Source organism: Bactrocera tryoni, chromosome 2, assembly GCF_016617805.1.
Source record: "Bactrocera tryoni isolate S06 chromosome 2, CSIRO_BtryS06_freeze2, whole genome shotgun sequence".
In the NCBI taxonomy this organism is placed as follows: domain Eukaryota; kingdom Metazoa; phylum Arthropoda; class Insecta; order Diptera; family Tephritidae; genus Bactrocera; species Bactrocera tryoni.
This window is the reverse complement of record NC_052500.1, coordinates 73,866,210-73,886,017: the sequence shown is the minus strand read 5'-3', so window position 1 is coordinate 73,886,017 and position 19,808 is coordinate 73,866,210. Positions and strand designations below refer to the sequence as shown.

The 19,808-nt window shown below is 36.8% G+C and overlaps 1 long non-coding RNA gene across 5 annotated transcripts in view; it reads right to left on the bottom strand.

Moving 5' to 3' along the window:
• LOC120769585 overlaps positions 1-19,768 on the bottom strand; it is a 49,107-nt gene extending 29,339 nt beyond the window's left edge. For 2 of the 5 annotated variants that reach the window (XR_005704857.1, XR_005704860.1), the window contains exon 1: positions 19,317-19,766. This is a non-coding gene — a long non-coding RNA (uncharacterized LOC120769585). Of the gene's footprint in view, positions 1-5,980; positions 6,280-19,316 lie in introns of those variants that run through there. The other 3 variants (XR_005704861.1, XR_005704858.1, XR_005704859.1) reach the window with 3 other exon arrangements.
• Positions 19,769-19,808: the final 40 nt, after the last annotated feature.

Genomic DNA, 19,808 nt, shown 5'->3' with positions numbered 1-19,808 from the left:
AGATGTAATATATTAATGTAAAATGCGCCAAGTCGTTCCATACATTAGATCGCGTTGCTGCCAACGGCACTTTCCACGGTCTTCGTGTGAACTTTTTCAGGCGTAAGTGTTTCAATGATGAAATGATAAACAATACTGAACGAAATGACATGACAGCTTGGCATGACTGACGCGCGATTTGTCTAAAAGTACCTACACTTGGATCATCCGTTATAATTAACAATATATAACAAATTAGAATTCAATGAAGTATCAAATTTAGAGATCTGAATTCAGTAAAGTTATAGTGATTTCTTATGTAATAATATAGTGAGAACTTGTGTCAAATATGGTAAACGTTGTGGGTTCGATTTCCGGCTTCGAAATATTCAAGACTACAGAAAAGTCATTCCCTCCTTATTAGAAAAATTCTCTCGTAAATGTCTTCCACTACTCACAAGTGGCGCTAAATGCGTTAGATTCTTCAACCTACTTTAAAGCGTTACTTAGAGCCACACATACTAAGGGGGCGAAGGGGGCCGTCGCCTCGGGCGCAATGTCTTGGGGGCGGCAAAACGATCTTCGCTGTTTTTTATTATATATTAATAACAGCTGTTTTGCGTCAAAAGTGTACATGATATAGGGCGAAAATGGGTTTTTTCTATGGCTTTTAATAAGATGTCTTGTAAATTTACTATCAATTTCCTTAAAAACCGTATTGTGAGAATTTTGGAACTTCAGAATTTGCGTGGCTTCTGCTTCCTAAATTTTATATACTTAGTATCGAAGATATTTTGTAAAAATTCACTTTTGTTCGAACCTCATGAAACTTGTAGGTAGGTAGATAAAGGGGGGCGGCAGAACATCCTTGGCCCCGGGCGCCCGAAGTTGTAGCTACGCCACTGCATACATTTATACATATATGTTAGTATTTACAGTTAAATCGCGGTCTTCTGTTTCAATTAAAGAAGCATTAAAGTTTTATAAAAAGATTCTATACTTTAACGGTGGATTTTTTTATATTAACATAAAAATGCAGTCAAATGCAATATCTGTAAACCGCTTCACACTCGTCACCTTTATGTCATAACATTTCGTTTTTTATTATTGTCACGAATATACAAACTTTATCGGCGATTCAGCACCTCATTATTACAGGAAATTGATGTGAAAAGTTGACTATAAAGATTTTAATTGAATAAATACCACAATTCATTTCATTATTTTCACAGCTGCGTTGCTTGTCTAGCTACTAGTACAGTGAAAATCCAAAGTAACAACCTGAGGAGGAAGACCTGAAGTATTTCCCTGGATTATCTTGCTTCAAGCAACACTTGAAAGAGCTAAATGCTCTATGGCTGTTTCATGTGGCGTTGCTCATCAATTAATGCATTTAGTCCAAGTTTTTCCAATATTTTGCTTCAAAAAATTTCCGAACACCCAAAAACCTAGCAATGCAGCTTATCAACTTTTTTTTGAGAGATTCTTATGAGACTAAACCAGAAAACGATTTATTTAACTTCAAAATGTTCTTTTAAGAATATCCAATTTTTATTCACCCCCTAGGTTCGTTTAAGATTGAAATTATTTTAGATTGAACCATAGCTCAGGACAGCAACATTCTTTGATCGCGTTACACCCTTTACTGAAAATTAATTCAATGATCCGTTGTGTGTGACGAAATAAACTCTTGGCAAGTCCTCTTGGCTGATCAAATTGAAAATTGAATATTCTTCATTTGTGTTTTAAACGCTATTCTATTGCTTCGGGAGAAGTTTCCACTACTCGGACACATTTGAGAAATTAACAATAGCTTGTGTATACGACACTTGTGAGTACCGGGGACCAAAAGAAAATTATTAAAAGCGCATCATAAAAATATTTGTTAAACTGAAAAAGGATTTCAGAAATAAGAATTACACATACTTAAAGAAAATACTTGCCTCTAATTATGGTTATGCTTCATATGAAAATTTTACTTGTCCCGCATAATTTGCGCAGTCACTGTATATTATTTATTGCTGTCATTAACAAGTGCCAAAAATTTCAATTATCAACATTTTTTAATAATTACAAAAGGCAATTGTCGCCTATACACCTTACATAATACTCCAGTACGACAATATCAATAACTGTAGCTAACGGATGTATGTGTTTTCATAGATATGTATGTACTATAGGTATGTATGTAAGCTGGCCTGCTACACTTTAAAGTGTTTCACATACCAATTCATAAAAGTCTTTCAACACAGCTAATCAATCAATCAACAATTTTCGATACTTTGTGTGGCGACACTTTTCATTACTTGTCGCTTGTAAAGTGGCTTCTTATTGTTTTGTTGTTGTAGTACTCCTAGACATAACTGCTTTGTACTTGTTTCTAACAAACTGATAAAATTTAAAGCATCATATAATATAATATGCAACAATAACAAGAATACTGTGTAACTTTGCAGTAAATTACCTTGTCTACAGCAACAACAACAAGCGCAAACCATTATGGTGACGCTGTAGCTATAAAAGGCGCACAAGTGGCAAAACTATTTAAAAATGTTTAATTAACAATTAAACGCCAACTGCTGGCAAACAAAGAGTCGCACACACTGGCTGGCGCAAAGAGCGAAAATATTTGACAAAATTGTTTATTTATTTTTCAATTATGGTTAATAAAGAGTTTATTAGTGGTGTATGAGAATGGCAATAGAGGCGGCAATTATATGGTTTGAGAAGTACCCCTTTTGGTAAAAAAAAAATTTTGAGGACTGGAAATTTGAGTGAATGATGCAAACTGGTCAAGAAGCAACCTCCAAAAATAAAAAAAAAAAATTTTGAAATCAAAAATATATTTTGAAAGTAAACTATAACATTCTGTCCGTTTACTAAAGTTGGCTTTACATTTTTGTTGAGAAAATAGATTTTTATTGGTTGTCTTCCTCTGCTTCCCCCGGCGGGTACTGCGTCGAGCAGCTCTCAGAATTGGAGTGTTTCGTCCATTTGGACGACATGACCTAGCCAGCGTAGCAGCTGTCTTTTAATTCGTTGAACTATGTCAATGTCGTCGTATATCTCGTTCAGCTCATCTTTCCATTGAATGCGATATTCGCCGTTGCCAATTCGCAAAGGATCATAAGTCACCCGCAGATCCTTTCTCATCAGGACAATGCACCGTATCACAAGAGCATTTTGACAATAGCAAAAATCCATGAACTAAACTTCGAATTGTTGGAGCACCCACCGTATTCACTAGATTTTTCCCCCAGCGTGCCAAGCGTTCTTCATCAAATGAAGAAGTCATAACGGCTGTTGAATCGTATTTTGCAGACCTTCCGGATTCTCACTTCAGAGATGGATTCCATATGACTGGAGGAACGTTGAAGGAAGTGTATTAACGTTCAGGGAGATTATACTGAATAATAAAATGTATTTTGAATAATAAAATTGTGTTTTTCTTATCAAACGACAAAACTTATTGAACAACCTGGTAAAGCTAATATTCTTTTTGAAACTACAGACCCAGTAAATTTTTAAAATATTGTATATTAAGTTCTCTATATAAAAGTGGTAAGGAGTTTCAAACTAATATGGGTAACATAAAATTTGTATGGCCTTTTTAGATCTTCCAGCATTCCGGCCTTCCATGAACAGCTGTTATTACCGAATAATCTAAGGTCTCACTTCCTTCGTTAACCTAGTGTCCTAGCACCTATCGAATTATTGGCTTGCTGTCTCTAGATAAGCGCTAAAAGGTTTCTAAAAATTCTTTAATCAGCTTCGAACTGAAAATTATGTTTGGAAAGAAATTAATAGCATTATCAACTCTGAATACCCTGGCGATTTTACGTACTGTCAAGCTCAAAGAACCAATATTTTTCGACGAAATAGAATGAAAATAAAATTTTGAGAAACAAGTTAGAAATAACCTTGTAGTATTTGTTCAAATCCTTCAATACAGAAAACAAAACAGAATAGTTTTTGAGTTCATAGATCGTATATGATAGGTAAGGTTGGGTTAGGTTAGGTTAGATGGCTGATCAAAGATCGCAAGTGGACTGCTGTATGTAGTCTTTTATGAAGCCATAAAAAAGAAAAACTCCTGTGTTCGAATGTCATACACTTCAATTTAAAAAAAACAAAAAAATTAACTAAACTTAAACGAAAAAGCGTTGTATTTAGAATTGTCCAAAAACGAATATTACTTCAAGTTGAACGGAATATTGTACACGTCTATAAAGTAATCCCGAAGAATGTTCCGAAATATTTAGTTTCATAATAGTGAAATAATCAATTTAATAGCTTCGTTCTTTCTAATTCAGGTCGTGGAATTTTGCACCTGCCTTTTTCTTCCCGAGAATCTGAACGGTCGGAATAAAATGCTTGTTTAGAAAGCTATTTTATTTGAAGAGATATCTTCACCACATTTGACATGGATTATTTCGAATCCGACTACTATAGCATATAGCCGCCATACAAATTGGCCCATCGAAATGAAGTACTTGTATGGAAAACTTTTTCATTTAACGAGATATCTTCCCTGAATTTTGCATGAGTTATTTTCTGAATCAAGGCTGTAATTTCTGAAAATATTTTTTAGATCGGACCACTATAGAATATAGCTGTCATACAACCTGACTGATCAAAAATAATTTTTTTATAAGAAAAACTTTTTTATTTGACGAAATATCCTAACTAAATTTGGTATAAAATATTTTCCAAGTCAAAGCTATAATCTCCGAACAAAATTTTCGAATCCGACTACTATAGCATATATGTAGCTGCCATACAAACTGAGCGATCAAAGTGAAGTACTTGTATGGAAAACTTTTTTATTTGACGAGATATCTTAACTAAATTTGGCACATAGTTTAAGTCAAGTTATGTAGATATTGTTCAGATCGGAGCGCTATAGTATATAGCTACCATACAAACTGACCGATCAAAATCAAAGTAAAAGTCTTTTGATACACTTTTATGCTATTCGAAATGCACCTGTGAAGGGTATTATAGCTTCGGTGCAGCTAAAGATTACTTTTTTTCTTATTTTTATTTAATTTTTTCTTTATAATTTATACTTATAAATTTTATTAATTTCTATAATATGTTAAACAATTTAAATTCTGTGAGCTTAATTTTGTATCATATTTTTACAAAATACTAAATTAATGCACATCAAACAAAACATTAACATTTTTTTATTTATAAACTCCTTTTTCTACCACCTAGTCGTGTGTCCGACTATGTGAACGCCCCCAATGTGCAGATCTGTATCAACTACCTTCCTTCCACGCATTGAGTGGTTCAAACGTCGTCTTACCAAATTAGCCACAAAGGAAAAGTTAATCATTAATTATTAAGAGATGATACATTTTTGCTTGTATGTGTGTATGTCTGTCGTTATTTATGTGCGCTTAAATGGCAAGAATTTTAAATTGCTTAATTAGACGCACTGTCATCGTCTTTAAATAGCGAAAGTAGTTCGAATATTTTTCAATTTAACATTTCATGTGAACGTAACTTGTTGCTGTTGTTGTTGTTATTTTTACTGATCATTGGCATTCTTATGCAAATTTGAGATTTATTAAATTTGAATTTTAATTTGGCTTTATTAGAATTTTTTAGTTTTTTTTATTCTCTATTTTTTATGCATCAAATTTTTAGTTTGTTGCTAAGCGCTGATCTCATTTACCAACACGAAAATTTATATTAATTTTATGCAAAATCACACTTAAAATGTATTACACACAACATTAACAACGATCTAGAGAACTAGAGAACTGGGTATCTTGTGCAAATTCATCCAGCAAATACGTCAAAAAACAGAGCATCTGCCTTATCTCTCAACAAACGATATCTTTGTACCTATGTATGTATGTGTAGATGATTGGCAAGTCACATGCATGCATATGTTTGTATTTTTTAGGACTTTTTTATGGTCATTAATATTTTTTTGTTGTATTTATTAACATATTTCACTACTTATTTTCATTTTTTCAACTGATCTTACCCACAATAAGCACGCGCCCACCCACAACTCGTCTTAACTGCAACCACTTGACAGCTCAATATTTATTTATCACTTAGCGGTCTGCATATACGCCCACACATACAGCTGATAAGAGTCTGTGAAATGCGTGAAACACGAGTTTTGTATTTTTTTTTTTTTGTAATTACTTTTAACAACTTTTTCTAGTGACTCGCGTCACGTACCGGCTGCCGTGAGAATTTTTCAAACCACCGCACAAACCGTTAATGCTTGTGTAAAATCAAAAAAAGCCCGCTCGTACAAGTCAAACGTCGCGTACAGCGCTGTTGTCGCAATGCAACTGAAGCAACTCAAACCAAACAAGCTGGCGCTGGCCGTCGCGTATGATCGTGTTGGGTCGATCGTTGATGAGCGCCAATCGAGTTGGCGCTGTTCGTTCGTAAACAGAGCGCATAGCGCCAAACAGCTGTTGTGATAAGTAAGTTAAGCAAGTGGGCATCCGGCAGTCTCTGGGTAGGCGGCAATATTTTTGGATCATTAAAAGCAAAGCAAATGCAATTCGATACCGATCGTAAGACGAGCCGGAGTAAAGAAAAAAAAAAATTTTAAATATGACTCATAACAGTTAATAGGATGCAAGTAATTTCAATTTACGAATTTTTTAATGTTGAGGCCACTCACTCAGAATTTCGGTAGTAAATTTTACGAATTTCGACTCGTTGCTGGATCGTATATTTCTCCATAATGAAATGGCAAACATTGCTGAAGAGAAATGTCAAAAGAGCCGGAAAAAAATGGCGTCGTTTGTTGTCCCTATCGGTCTACTTTTATAGCGTCCCTATTGAAAAATGCGTTTAATTGAAGTCTAATTTTTCAAAAATCATTCAAGCAGACCCAATAAGCTTTAATTATCGTATTTTAATCGACTATTATACTATATGATGACATTAATACTTGAGCCCGCTCTCTAGAAATTAAAAATTAAGATTTTACTGGTCAACTTGCTGTTTTATAGAAATAGAAAGTTGTTGAGGTATGCACTGAGTCCTATGGTCTATTGTACCCTTCTATCTTTTTCAAGAACTCACATAGGCCTAGAGAACCAGAGAATCAAACTAATTGCTAAGGAGTCGATCCGTTCCCTACCAAGATAATCATATCCCAGGCTCTGTTTCTTAATCTACAGATTGCTACGCAGTTTTGCCGACTTCTTGAGTGAAGACTTTGTATCGATATAAAGTTGTGGATATAATCACCATTTCTCTTAAGTTCGACCGATATTTACCTTTTGGTTACTTGTCTCTAACTAGCTTTATCAATGACTGTGACTGTGTGTGGACTTCTTAAGTAAAGGACTTGAACTCGGTTTAAACATGGTACTAGGAATATAATTACCATATTGCTGGATTCGCCAGCATTTTTGTAACTGTAGTGATAGTTTGCGGCTCTTCCAAATCATACACTTCTGATCAAACTAAACAAACACTTTTTGGAAGCAAATGAGACATTTGACTTCCTTAAACGAAGAAGATAACCAAGGCACAGGCATTAAGATCATACTTGATTATAATAGATAATTTTGTTCAAAAATGTTTTTTAGAATCTTATTCAATTTGATCACAACTGACAAAAAAAACTATGCTTTCACTCATTTTAATAAAAATCCGATCAAATATTTCATGGACTTATTATAGACTTCGGTTGGGTTGGCCTTCTATAGCTTCAGCGAAATTGGGGTTTTTCGGTTTCAGTTTATTTTTTGAGCGCCATCAGTTAGATTATTGAACAGTTTCGACGTCATATTCATAAATCCATGTCTCATCACCAATAATGATGCATTTAATGAATGTAATGCCTCAGCTGCTTTGTCAAACATCTCTCTTCCGACCTCTACTCGGCGCTGTATTTGCTAAAGGTTCATGTTTTTTGGTACCAATCTAATCTTGAGATCACTTTATACCCAAAACATTAACCGAAATGTGTTAAGTGGATCCCTAAAAAATGTTGAGATCCTCTGCTATCTCTCTGTTACCAACACGACGTTTTTAAAGCACTGGTTTTTAACTTTTTCGATCTTAAACAGAGATGAATGGACGAATCGTATGAGGCAAGTTTTACTTAACTTCTCGACCTTCACTGAATATTTTTTGCCACTCAAATACTTGTGTTCGTGATAAAGTAGAATACCCAAAACACTTCTGTAACATTTTCAATGAGTTTTTAACCGTGATTCCATAGAAAACACAAAACTTAAACAAATTCGCTGTTAAATTTTTTCATGGTAAAAATCGCAGACAAGCTTTTCGCGTCGTAAACAGACAGCTGAAAATCACACATTTATTGACATATGGAGATCATATTTCTTACAATCATAAAAAGTTGGTGCCAATCTGGAAAAACAATTTTAACGATCGGTTTGCGCACGCAGTTAAAATGGAACAGTCCGGGTCAAATTTGATCAGGTGGTATAGAATTAATTCATAGTCTTTTTTAGAATTTTTTAATTTCTCAAAATAGTTTTATGTCTTTGAAAATATTTTTTTCCAGTTTTTAGCCCTCAACACGTCCTTAACATGGAACAGTCCGGATCAAATTTGATCAGTTCCTATAAAATTAATTGATAGTTGTCTAAGTGTTTTTGAATTGCTCAGATTAATTTCATGACTTTGGAAATATGTTTTCTAGTTTTTAACCCTGAAATAACCGTTTTCTTGCTCAGTGTGGTAACAAAGTTTGAGGTTAATGTTTTGCAATCATCAAAACAAGTTTATGTCGGTAAATTGGTTTAATATATTGTATTTATCAAAAAATATTGTTATTGTTATTTTAGCCGCAGAAAGCATTTCTAAAGTAATTTGGAGTTATACTGCCGTTTTGTCAGTGCTTGACCGTATAAAAGTCCGGGTCCTTACGGTTATTTTACATGGTAAAGTGAGCTTCTCAATAGTTCTTTATGGCCTCTGAGTAGATTATCAGTAAGAATGTGGTAAATGTTAAGTTGGAGAATTTAACATTTTTTGTTTTGAATTAGAACTTTATACAAGGTTAGATTAATGAAGTACCCTGTTCGCTTGTTCCCTATAAAAGTAGTGACTCTAATACTACCAGCATCACTTTGGCAGCATCAATTTACAAACAACTCCAAAAGAGAGATTCAATATGCAATATACTTGTGGTGGGCTTGAAACGGAATGCCATCACAGTTAGAATACGTTTTAGTCCCCAAAATCGAAAGAAACAGTTTTTTTTATTAATCGAGGTCTCAGCCCTGATAGTATTAAACCATCAAAAAAAGCATTAGCTTGATCACCATAGGGGCTAACTATGTATCCAACATGGATCCCCATATTATTATAATATTAAACAGGTCTTCTTAATTAAGTAATGGGTTGTCAAAAAAGTCTCGCGGTATTTTTGTTGAATTATTTTTTTTTTTTTTTTATTGAAATTTAAATGAATTTTTGATGACTCATGCCCAGCTCTTGACCGATGCTACGGCTGCTACTATGCCGGTCTCATTCGACCAATTCAGCGATTTTATCGCAATTTTCGATGACAGGCCTTCCGGAGCGTGGCGCATCTTCGACCACCTCTACACCAGAACGAAAACGTTGAAACCATCGCTGTGCGCTTTTAGCGCCAACTAACGAAAATACCGCAAAAGGTATAGCATGACACGATGCGACGAATAAAATTAGAACTACGTGCTTTCAGCGCCAACTAGCGAAAATACCGCAAGACTTTTTTGACAACCTGTTATTTAATTTGGTAAAATTTTAACGGAAGCAGTCAATTAAAATTTTACTTTCGCTCTCTGCAGTATTGAAGTTTCGCATTTGGAGTAAATTTCGAACAATTTTCCCAGTATACGCCCCAAGCGGTCTAAAATTCTTTATTATCTCTCCTGTGACAACCCCTTTTACTCGAAGAGAATTCCTAGTCAGTACTGTCAGCCATATCCAGTGAAATTCTTCATAACCGGCCACCGGCGCAGTGTTTTTGCCCGGCTATGGAAGCTGTCAACATATGGGGGGTGTGTTTTAAACGGTAATTACAAACTGTCATTTTTTTTTACACATTTTATGAAATCTTGTCCAGTTATCAGAGATAATTTGAACGAAATACTACCAAATTAGTGTCCGGTCATTGAAGCGTAATCATATCCGTTTATAGGAATTGGTTTTGTATGAAAATATTAATGAAAATGTTGTGTTCACGAAGTTTATCCGGTTATTGAAGGTGTCGGCTCATAAGAACTGTCCGCAGTGGAGAATTTCACTGTATTTGTAATTCAGTTGTTGTTGCACTAGTTATTCTCTGATTGCAAGTGTACGACTCTTCAGCTATAATTTTTTGCTACACACAAAGTTGCTTGGTGCACGAGCAACACGAACGCCCTTGCGCCTCGCCAAACATTGCGCATTTTTCTTGCCTTATCAGCATTTCTCAAGCAATTCTTTTGCTATTCTGTTCTATGACAATGCGAGACTTGTTACTGAACGCCATGCTGCTCACTAGAATTATATAATTACCTATGTTGTTTTTATTCGGAAAATGATGCGTGAGACACTTTAATGGCGAGAGCAATTTTACGAGCAATTTTCTCGGAAATTATGCGAAAAAATTTTGAATACACAGCAGTTGTGAAAGTGTAAACATTTACTTCCAAAGAAACTACATATATTTCAACTAATAATATTACTACAACAATGTTATCTACCGCCATAGAACCCTACAAGGAGGAAAGTTTTTAGAAATGTGTTGAACTGCATATTTAGTCGGTTTATCTGCTTTAAAGAATGTTAGACAGACATCTTCTTTCTTTTTTTGAGTGGCTTTGGCGTGTTGTTTTTGCTTTCAGCTTTTTTTTTTCCTGCACTCCGCTGATTGTTGAGTTGTTTGCACGTCTAACTCATAAACCCATGTCTCATCGGCAGTTATAATGCTCTCCATGAATATGGAATCGGAATTCGCATGTCCAAAGAGACATGTTTACGGTACTCATTTTGAAAAAAACTTCAGCTTTGTCGGAACGAGTTGAGCAAAAATGCGTTTCATACCCAAAATATCCGTCAAAATTATTCGGACGGACTCGCGAGAGATTTGGAGCTCTCTTGCTATCTCTCCAACACTTGCTTGACGATTTTCTAACACCATGTCTTTCCCTTTTTTAATATTTTCATCAGTTGAAGAGGTCGAAGGTCGTCCAGTACGAGGCATGTCTGCAACGATCTCTCGAAAAATTCTTTGTTCGACATTTTTATCCTCCTTTTATATACTCTCTCTTGCTAAGATCTGTGGACGTTTTCAATCGTCACACTAAAGTTTCACACCGATGCAACCGACTTCATAAAGTCGTTATGCCACACGAATCTTAAACATAGTCCAATACTAAATAAAAATCTATAACACCCTTAAAGACAATAAAGACATAGATCTCGAGAAAAAAATATTAGTAAAGTTTCATTGAACTGATTCAATCACAGTTATACGTACTCCTGTTAAAGAGGTTGACGCGTACCCGAACACAAGGTGACGCTCAATTGTAGCAAAATCGATCCATTTATAAAGAGAGTGACCACTGGTAATGAAAACTAGATTTACGACAACGACAAGCGAAAACAGTCGTGGTTGAATAGCGCTAAGCCAACCCAAAAGATGGTCAATCAAATATATTCTTGGTCAGGTTTAATGTTTCATGGGATTGAAGGCATCTACCACGAGCCGCTCTGTTACGGCCAACAATTGTATTGTCTGAAGAGGCAAATCCTTCAGAATCAGACAGATTTCGAAAGTAAGAGAGAAATTGGAAAGTTTTACGCATCCATCTAGATTGTTCGGGCCTGGCAGCAAGTGGTTACCAAAAAGAAAAGATGTTTCACCCTCATTGGTAAAAAAAAACCCTAACAGATTTCGTGGTTTCCAAGGAAAAAGTATTGCGGTGATTTATTCCCGAGGCGCTTGAAACTTGACTGGACAGATCTAGAAAGTTTGAAGATTCGAAATAATTTTTCTAGAAAATGTAAAGTCAACAAACAGTTGAAACCTTCCATGACTTATGACTTCTTCAGGAGCGGTGCTACTGGAATTTGACTGAAAAAGGGAGCATAATTACTTAAACTCGTCTCAAGGCATTTTCGCTAGACTATCGAAGGAACTTTGCAGAGAACCTAACTCAGTTTAGATAGAAATTGGTTTAAGTAAGAGTTACAGTTATTTATGGTATTCAAGTCAATTAATGTAGGGTAATCTACAAAGGTTTTTGTAATCGAAGATTTAATGAGATATAAAACATGACGCCAGTCGTTTTTCCTTTTCGCTGTTTGACGCCAATTGGAGATTCCAAGCGAAGCCATGTTTTTCTCCAACTGGTCTTTCCAACGGAGTGGAGGTCTTCCTCTCTTTCTGCTTCCCCTGGCGTGTACTGCCTTGCCAGAGCTGGAGTGTTTTTGTCCATTCGGACGACATGACCTAGCCAGTGTAACCGCTGCTTTTTGATGCGCTGAACTATGTCAATGGCGTCGTATATCCCATACAGCTCATCGTTCCATCGATGCGATATTCGCCGTGGCCAACGCGCAAAGGATCATAAATCTTCCGCAGAACTTTTCATGTCATATGTAGACGTTCACGCAAGTGAGGAAAGTCTCAGTGCCATTCACTTGGGAGTGACTAAAAACGATCACCGATGGCTCAAGCAACTCACGACTTTCGGTGTTACATCAAGTAGCCTCTGTATAGCCAAAGAACATCCGTCTGAAGGCGAGGTAAAGTGAGAAATCGAACCATCCCTACTCAGGGTTGTGCGCTGGGCTTGGGACCCGACACGTAAAAAACTCCCCCTATGAAAAACTCCTTTCTAAATGTCTTAGTATAAATTCGGAAGAGAGTTTGGTAATCTATGAGTAATCAAGTCAGGAACATTGGCAGAAACCTTCTTGCTCTATTAAAGTTTTATAGTCATCGCCTTTAAAGACTTCCAGATCTGAAACTTACTGACAAGAGGAATATTGGCAGGATCCTTTATTCTCTATCGTTTCACTTTAAAAGATTCCAGATCTCGATTTTATTAATCCTAGGAACCTTAGTAAAATCCCTTGTCCTCTAATTACATTTTTATGCTGTAATCTCTAATAATCTGTACATTCTAGGCGCTAACGCAGTGGCACTACAAGCTAAGTAGCTTCTATTTCTGGTCTACCGCCCAGCCCACTTGACAACCACACACAGATATAAATATATATCATATTTATCTCGAGCACACAGAGGCATCCACTTAGATGTTATTACATAAGTGGGCTCCAACGGTCGCCTCTCATGCTGTCGCTGCCGTTGTCATCTATGTTGTTGATTAAATGTTGCATGCAACATCTACCATTTAATTACCCACATTTAATTGCCACCATTGGAATTGAGAAGTGTACATATGTATGTATGTATGTATATACATAGAAGAGTGCATGCAGCTTAAATAATATGTAGCTAAGTTGGCTGGAAATAAAATGTTGGCTGTCATAATTTTCCAGTCACCGCATGCGATTTTTTCCCCACTTTTTGCGCATCTTTGTCGTACAGTGTTGCATTGATTGTTGCAACATTTGTTTGTGCGACTGTGATTTTGTTTTTGTTTGTGTGGCATCCGTTGCATTTGCCGCCGCACCGGTCTGTCCGTCATAGTTGACGCTTCCGTTGTTTGCTCCATTTTCAGACGAGTTTCTGCGGTCTGTCGGTTCATTATTTTCATAATTTTTTCTCGCACAGCTCTCTTGGGATTATGCTGTAGGTTCTACGTGGAGACGTACATATGTACATACATATATCTATATACTTATGTATATAGGTATGTAGGCAAAAGTAAAAATTGAATCACTGCATAAAAATGATGATAATGTTACCGAGCTCTTACGTGCGTCGGCTTGTTGATCGTCGTTCGTTAGTTGTGCAAGTTTATGTCAGAAATGTCACGTGCATTACGTGTGCAGTTATTTAGTTCTTCTTCGCACCAAGACTGGGTGTTTAAGTGAGGTTAAAAAAGCTAAAATGAACTTTGATGAAAAAAAATTGGCTTGGACCGAACCCACTTTGGAACCACTCTACGTTTTAAAACTAGTACAAACTTGTTTAAGCTCCACCAAGCGCTTTTTATGCCTTTAGCTAGGAGTGAAAAGTGATTAAACAAATCCAAGCCCCCGCTCTGATCAACCTGGACTGATAAAAAACATTTTCAGATTTTAGCCTTCAAATAAGCTTCTTTTAAGCCAATACAAGCATGCCTAATCCAATTTTCTATCACTTCTTATAAGTCTCATCTTGTTAGGTCCTCGTTAGGTTAGGTTCATCTGGTATTCCAATAAGCCACACATAGACCAGTTTTAGTCCTTTGCGATACCAGATGGAGTTCAGTTTCTAGGTCCAAGAGGAGTAGTCATCTTTTAGGATACCTGCGCTTGACGCGAATTTTAATAGACTCTGCGGCCTCACCATCGATGCCTCGATGTGTATCACACCGGGTCCCCAGATGCTTACAGCGTAGTCTTGCCAATGCGGGACAAGTGCACAGGAGACGATCCATTGTTTCCCTGGTACCGTGTTCTAGATATTTCCTGCTGTCTTCTCGATCTGTCAGCCCAACCCTGCGAGCGTGTGTCGCCACCAGACAGTGATCAGTTAGTATTTTCATCATGTTCCTACAGACTTTTCTATAGTTTGCCAATAGGAATTTTGCGCACTGCTGACCTATCGTTTTGCACATAACTTTTGCAGTTTTTCACCCTGGCAGCTCGTTCTATCGGGTTTTGATATTCTTAACCATGCTTCTGTCGATATCATCATATAACCAATGCCTGGGTTTCCCAATGTTGATCACGTTTTCGGATGTTAGCCGTACACCATTCGTGGCAATCTCGTCCACACGTGCCTTTGGGGCCTGGCAGTGTAGAAGTCCCAGTAGAAGTGAAGTTGCTTGCTTTTGGCAACACTTTCCCACTGCTGCCTTGCTTCCCAAAAAACTTCCGGCCGATATGCAATACGAGATTACCGCCTTGATTGTTTCTTGGCTGTCGACTGGGCTGTCTGGGATTGTCTGCAGGTGCCAGCTTCGTGGCTTTCGCAAAGCAAAGACCTCAGCTTGAAATTTACTGTAGTGGTCCGGCAACTTAAAAGGTTGCCTTATGCCTAACTCTGGACAGTGTATTCCCGGACCAACTCTTTCGTTCATTTTCGAGCTATCTGTATAGATGTTTAGAGCGTTGCCCGTAGCTAACATACCTTTACGCCAGCCTCCTTTTCCATGTTTATTTTGAACATTCTTTGCCAGTTGAAAAGTGGGATCATTTCCGAAAGTTCTATATGTGAAATCTTCTGCTGCCAGTAGCCGTTCGATTTTGCTCCGCAGTTTCCAGCAAAGAGGTCTATAGATGGCAGATTTAGTACCAGTTCAAGTCCCGCCGTTGAAGTTGTTCCCGTTGTGCACAGCGCAGCGAGCCCCTACCGACGTAGTTTTTGAAAAAATGTCAGGTCTTTAGGTACGAGCCTAGCATTGACACACTTAATACCCAAGATATTAACCGACATGTATTGGTGCGATCTATAGAAAAATGTTGAGATCTTTTGTTAGCTCTCGGATGCCAACGCGATGATTTTCAAACACTGATTCTTTAAAAACAAATGTTATTGATTCAGTCCGAGTCATTCTTGATCAGTATATAGACCTATTTCCGTCATAATGACCTTTTTTGTACCGCCGTCCTCTAGCGGATCGTTTCATCTTCGGTCCCGTTTTCTACAGAAATGTATTGACGGTTCTTCCCAAGAATGAGTGGATTTGTTGGTTTTCTGAACCATTTTGAAAGAAACCATATATTGACTTGAATTTGCTCGAGTCTTACAGAAGTCTTTAGCAGGGATCTCAGACTTTAAGCCGATTTCCGTATGAACTGAACGTACTGAAAGTAAAATTTGCGAGTTTTTCAAAACGTTCCATTTGATTTCTCGACGGCAAGATTGCTAAGTAACCCCATGCAAAAAACTTACTCGAAAGCCACTTTGTATTTCTTTACTCATTTTAGCCGTATCCGGAATTCGTCAAGAGCAGCACAAGGATCCATTCTAGGCCCAGAATTGTGGAATATCAGCTATGACGCTATACTAAAACTTGAAATACTAGACGAATCGTACTTAATTGGCTACGCGGACGACATTGCAGCAGCAATTACAGCAAGAGACACAGAAGCAGAGCGAAGCGAGCTTAATCAGGTCATGATACGAACGCCAGCATGGCTCGACGCACACAATCTCCAGCTCGCTACGGAAAGAAACAGAGCTACTAGTGCTAGAAAATAACACACACCCCTCGAGATAAGTATGCAAACGACTACGGATATTTTTAGGACACAAAAAGCAGTAAGCTACATAAGTGTAAGGCTGAACCACAGATTAACCTTCTGGGTACAAATCCAGCATGCCGCAGGAAAGGCAGCGAATATCAGCTCCCAACTGATCAGATTAATGGCCAACATAGGTGGACCCAGAGAAAAGAGAAAACTCCTAATTTTGATGACAATCAACGTCCTATTATACGCAAATGAGATCTGTGCAGACGTGCTTAAAAAGGAAACCGCCGTAAGATAGTGACCAGAGTGAACCGCTTCACAGCTCTCAGAGTTGCGTCAGCCTACCGAACAGTGTCAGGCGATGCAATATTAGTTATAAGCGCTAATGCCCCAACTGACCTTTTGGCATGCGAACAGAAAAAGCTGTGGGAGCTAAAAAAAACATCCAAAAATAACAAGACCGCAATAGAACAAATAAAGTTACAATAACATAGCAATGAAGATGGGAGAATGAGAGTCACGGCAAATGGACGGCCAGACTAATAAAAGACCGAAGCTTATGGACAAGCTGTAAATTCAAACAAGTCGACTTTTACACAACTTAGCTGTTATCCGGTCACGGATACTTCAAAAAGTACCTTCACAGCATGGCAAATGTCGAAGAGCCGTCGTGCTCGTGTGTTCCAAAATAAACAGGACTTTAATAACAAAAACAGAAAAAATAGTTTTTTCAGAAAAATCAATTTATTTTATTCAAAATAGTCTTCTTCTGCTTCAATACAGCTTTTTGCACGGTCCAAAAGCATGTCGAACGAGTGTTTTAGCTCGTTGGCCGCAAGTCCTATTTACTTTGGAACGCACCTTGTACAACGACGAAATATTCGAAACGTTGTTTTCCGACTCGGTGAGGAAAACGGCTGAAACGATCGATATGAAACTTTCACAGGACTTTCTTAGATATGTTTGTCAAGTAATCTTCGAATGGATTTTGTTTATTATTTCGATATTTTAGCCATTCTGAAATGTACATTTCTTTAGAGATAATTCTGGAAAGCCATCATTGCGGCGAAAATTCAAATTTTAACAGTTCTTCGATAATTACACATTTTCGATTCAGTTTTGGAGATATCGATCTGAAACTTTGAACACGTCTTTTTATTCCCAAGAAGCTGCTTATTTGTTGTAATCGACGATGTCGGATCACTTTAGCATATAGCTGCCATACAAACTGAACGATCAAAATCAAGAGCTTGTAAAGAAAACCTTTTTATTGGCCGAGATATCTTCACAAAATTTAACATCGATTATTCTCTAAAGCAACATTACAATCTCAAAAGAAATTATTCAGATCGGTCTACAATAGCATATAGCTATCATGCATACAGATATACCAGAAGCAAGACCTTGTATGGAACATTTTTTTATATGACAAGATATCTTCACTAAATTTGGGATGAATTATTGCTCAAAGAAACTGTTCACTATGGATCTCTAACAGGTCAAGCTTTAGATTAAAGTAAGTATTAAGTATGTTTTCATAACTGGAGAACATATGTCCCCTGAGGTCCCCTAACAAAATTAACCCACACAATTGCACCTTCTTCAGCACTTGAAAATTAATAGCCAACTGAAAAACACAACAACAACTTCACAATGAAATTTGAAACGCAACAATGACGTACGCCAGCCAACTAAACGATTTCGTAGCGCACCACCCTCCGCTTCGCCACCTTCTTGAGCGTTTTCTGCACAACACAGCATTTAGTTGTTTAAAGTTCATTGAATGCGGCGACGACGACGACACTTTTACGTCAACAATGAGTAACGGATTTTGCCACGTAAATGACGTTTAAGCATGCTAAAGTGCTGTAAAAACAAAAACATATGACAACAACAAAAATAAATGCATTTTCATGCCAACAAAGGTAGGTGCAGTGCAATCAAAAAGCATTTACAAGAGCAAAAACAAAACAAAAAACAAAGAAAACAACAAAAACATAAGTAATAACAACAAAAAAATACATAAAAACAACGAAAAATACAACAATAACAACAATGCTTACGCTCAAGCGCACTCATTTGCACAAAACTCACTTTAAGCAAATTCATTCTTTACTTTTCAGCTTGACAAAAGCAATACAACGCTTGAACGCCTCAAAGTAGACAAGGCATGAGAGCGGAAGTTGCACTAGCAAGCAGCGTTAGAGCTTTGTGATGGACTAAATGAATGACTGGCTGACTGAAAGAATGTTAGGATGCAAGCAGACAACGGAAAAACAACAACAAAAGCTAGGATATAACGGCAGGCGAAAGAGAAATGTACACGCCTAAAAGTAGACTACAAAATTGTTGGCAGAATTTTTACGGCCTTTCACTGCTCCACAGGCATTTGCATATACATACATACATATGTATTATATATACATACATATACATATACATATGTATGTATATAACACTATATGACGTCGGCGTTAGCGCCGCATGGTAGTCAGTCAATCAGTGAGGCAATCGGCCTAGCGCACATTTCGACAAAGCATTTATGTACAAGCCAGCTTGCAGCCTGAGGTGTCATTTGGCCGGAGCTATAAAACTGTAAGGCAGCGTTAAAATTCCGTTTGCCTTCTTTTGAAAGTGAGTGCAAATGCATCATGGCAACTGCATGCCGTGTAAGCTGTGATAGGGTGGTGGGTAGGCAGTTCGCTTTCGAGGACGACAGGAGTCAAAAGTTCAGTGGATTTTGCTCGTCATTTTCAACACGCGATGTGTTTTTTGTTGCTTTTCGACGGCATTTACATCCCTTAAGTTGATTTTTGTTGTTTTTGCATTATCGGTATTTTTGTTTTTTTTTCTATTGCTTATGATTTTTGTATTTTTTGTTGTTATTGTAATTTTTTTGTTATTGCAATTTTTGTATTTTTTGTTTTTGTTTTTGTCGTGTGATAATGTGCTGAGAAGGGTTGTCGTTGTTGTTGCTAGCAGTTTTTAATCAATATATTTATTTGCGTAATATACTTAATACTAACCTGTTCAGCGCTTATCATTGATTCTCCAAAGCTTGCTGGCGGATATTGATAATTTTTTTATATACATATGTAAATATATTTTGCTTTCAAATTGCATAATTTATTAATTTTTATTAATTTAGCTACACTTATCCTTACTCACTTCTCCGTAAAAATATTTGCCTTAGGCATATTTTCTTCCAAATCTTACACAAACGCACCATATGCTCGCATTTTTTACATATTTCATTTCATTCTGTTGAATAATAAAATTTAACGGTGTGTTTTTATTAACTTTTATTTTAAAAACAAATAAACAGTGAATTTTTGCTTGCAGACAACTTTGACTGCTAAGCACAACTGCTCGCCGCAGTGCCTAAAAGTAGACATCATCTTAAGTGACAGTTAAAGTAGCGTTGCCACACTCTGCTTTTATTTTGAAGTAGAAAAATATTTTTAAAAATATTTAATATTTAATAATTCTAATATAACAAATATATTAAATACGTTATA